This window comes from Elephantulus edwardii, unplaced genomic scaffold, assembly GCF_000299155.1.
Source record: "Elephantulus edwardii isolate Elephantulus edwardi_28Jun2011 unplaced genomic scaffold, EleEdw1.0 scaffold00177, whole genome shotgun sequence".
NCBI classification, from domain to species: domain Eukaryota; kingdom Metazoa; phylum Chordata; class Mammalia; order Macroscelidea; family Macroscelididae; genus Elephantulus; species Elephantulus edwardii.
The window spans coordinates 2,739,880-2,742,636 of NW_006399927.1; positions in this window are offsets into that span (position 1 = coordinate 2,739,880).

The window sequence follows — 2,757 nt, forward strand, 5'->3', positions numbered from 1 at the left end:
CCCCCCCCCCAAGTTCGCTCTTCTCTTTGGAAAGTGTATTTATTTTACCTTTTTTAGAACATGACGGCTGCACTTGCGCCAAGATTTGGTGTCCCAGGGAAGCATTGTTTTCGATCTGGTGTTTGGGCCATGATGCCATCGCCTCTGGCTGTTGGTCAAGATCATTTCCCCATTTTGTGATGTTGTTAAAAGGCCCTCGACATGGACCAGTTTCAAATAGCATTTGGCTCCATAGGGGCCCATCTCATGTACTTTGCTTTTTATTTCAGTCTGTTTTGCAATTTAAAAGGGAGATTCATTCTTAGTAACAGAGGGCTGCAAGAATTCTCAGTTCTGAAAACTGCCAAAATAAAAGGAAAGAGTATGGAATGTTCTAGACCTTGACTGGGGTGATATTTCCATAGATGTATACAGTTGTTAAGTTTATCCAACTGTACAGCTAAGTTGTAGGCACACCACATAAATGAAAAATATAGGGTAGGCGGGGGGAGCGAGAAGTCTGGGAGCTAGATTAGAAAAGAGAATAAGAGAAGTTAATTATAGCACCTGTCCAAAGCTGGTAAACCCAGAATTACTTTCAACTAATCACTTCTAATTCTTTAGATTTCTTGAATCCCAGATCAAGGTATTCCCGTGAGGGAGGCTTAAATTCCTTCTCCCTAATTTGCTCTCTGCCTTCCTTTGAAAGCCATCATTCTAAGGTCACGTCAGGATAACCAATACTTATCCTTATAAATAATCAGTGTCAGAAAGGTAATCTTTATCTTCAAGTCTCTTTATCATGCTACGCTGGATTTACAATTAAATAATGGTAAAATTTACTTGGGGAAGGAAGGAAGAATATATGTGAACACTTATTTCTTAGAGCCTGTGAGGAAAGTGAGGGTGTAAAGACAAGAAATATGGCTTTAAAATAAAAAGTCTTTGGTTGCAACCATTCATCATCCTCTGATACAGATTCCCAGTCGTAGATATAAATATTTCAGGATCAAGATGCTTTCATCTTTCTCTGCCTTGCAAGAAGGGAAGATTGGAAACAATCTTCCTTAAACTAAGCAGCTTTAATCATTGTTTCTAAATCAACAGAACAGCATAGGGAAAAAAGAAGATGTAAGAATCCTCTAATCCCTGGTTTAGTTGTAATGAAATTGTCCAAGCTGAGAAGGGAACAGATGGATTTTGATTAATTTCTACTAAAGCCAGCAAGAATCAGCCACAATATTCTTTATAAACTTGTCAGGGTAAATGTTACATAGTCAGAGAAAGATGAAGGGAGGGGAAGAGATATAAAATAAACATGAACATATAGCTGGGTTATGGACAGTTAAGACTTCTGTCTGTTAGCTTGAATGTCCATTAAGGAGGGCCCTTGCACATATGCATTGCAAGGTTTAAATGTTAGAAGCAGCAAATACAGTCTCTCAAAGAGCTGAGAAGCTGCATCCCAGATGCGACATTTATAATTTCAGGATGATAATTGATAACAAAGATGAACTTTACCAAGGCATCATTCGGAATGCACTTGGACAATTCAGTTGCCATAGTTCATTAGTTTTATGGTTGATATTTAGGGTGCTGAGGGGCAAATTCTCAGCTTTTTGTGCCCTTTGCAGTGACTTTATCACCCTTTCACTCCATCAGAGAACTGTGTGGAGAGGGACCAAAAAGATTCAGAAACTTCTAGATTTAAATTTGCCATTAACTAGAAATGGGTATTAAGATTTTACAGGAGGCAAAAGAAGCACCTGAGGTGGCAATGTGAGTTTTTCTGTCTGTGCTATGAGTTGAACACAGACTGATAGTCAGCTGGACAAACAGAATCCTAAATCTAACCTTTACTATATAATACTATAGAATGTTAACCACTTACTAGTTAAAGGCAGGAAAAGAAAAAGAAAAAGATCAGTTCTTATGTAAAAACAAAACACGACAGACTCCAAGCTTGCATTTCATTATTGAGAGCAAACATGAACTTCTTTTGAGAAGCAAGCTTAGAGGGAATGGTGTTCCCTGCACAGATACAGAGCAATAGATTTAAACAGCGGGAAATAAGAATCATTCATGGAGAGCGTGGTTGCTGTGCCTTTAGACCCGGGAATGAGGTGAGTAAGAAATGAATGAGCCACATATTCAACACGACAGACTCTATTTCCTCCCTGTTATTACCTTATCGTAACTATGACTTGGAAATGGGATCTGCTTAGGGACAAGAACACTAAGTTTATCTTAATGGAAAGAGGCTGGGTAATCTGACCTGAGGATCACAGGTTTGACTTGCGAAGAACTCACATTACTGGGAACTTGTGAGCATTTTCTGTCTCTGAGATACAAGGAGGAGAGCTAGCCTGGCCCGTGTCAGGGTCCTGGCAGAAAGAGCTACACTACCCACAGTACCACGGGCCCAAGAAACTCTAGCAGCCCATGAAAATATTTTCTCAAATCTGAAGAAAATCTGGAATAAAAATCACTCTGGATTAGATTTGTCTCAATACCAGTGCAGGCAGCCAGCTATAGTGACCTTCCAAAGCCAGCAGTGAAAGCTCTCAGACCACAAGACCACCGTTGGTCAGGCCACTGTCCCCTGCTGCTTGGGTCCTCTGTGAGCCAGGGTCAACATAGCACCCGACAACAACAACGTAACAATACAGTCATGGAATATGTTTTGTTGTTGTTGTTGTTGTTGTTATGTGCCGTCGAGTCGTTTGCGACTCATAGCGACCCTATGCACAACAGCCCTAAACCCTGCTCTATCCTGCG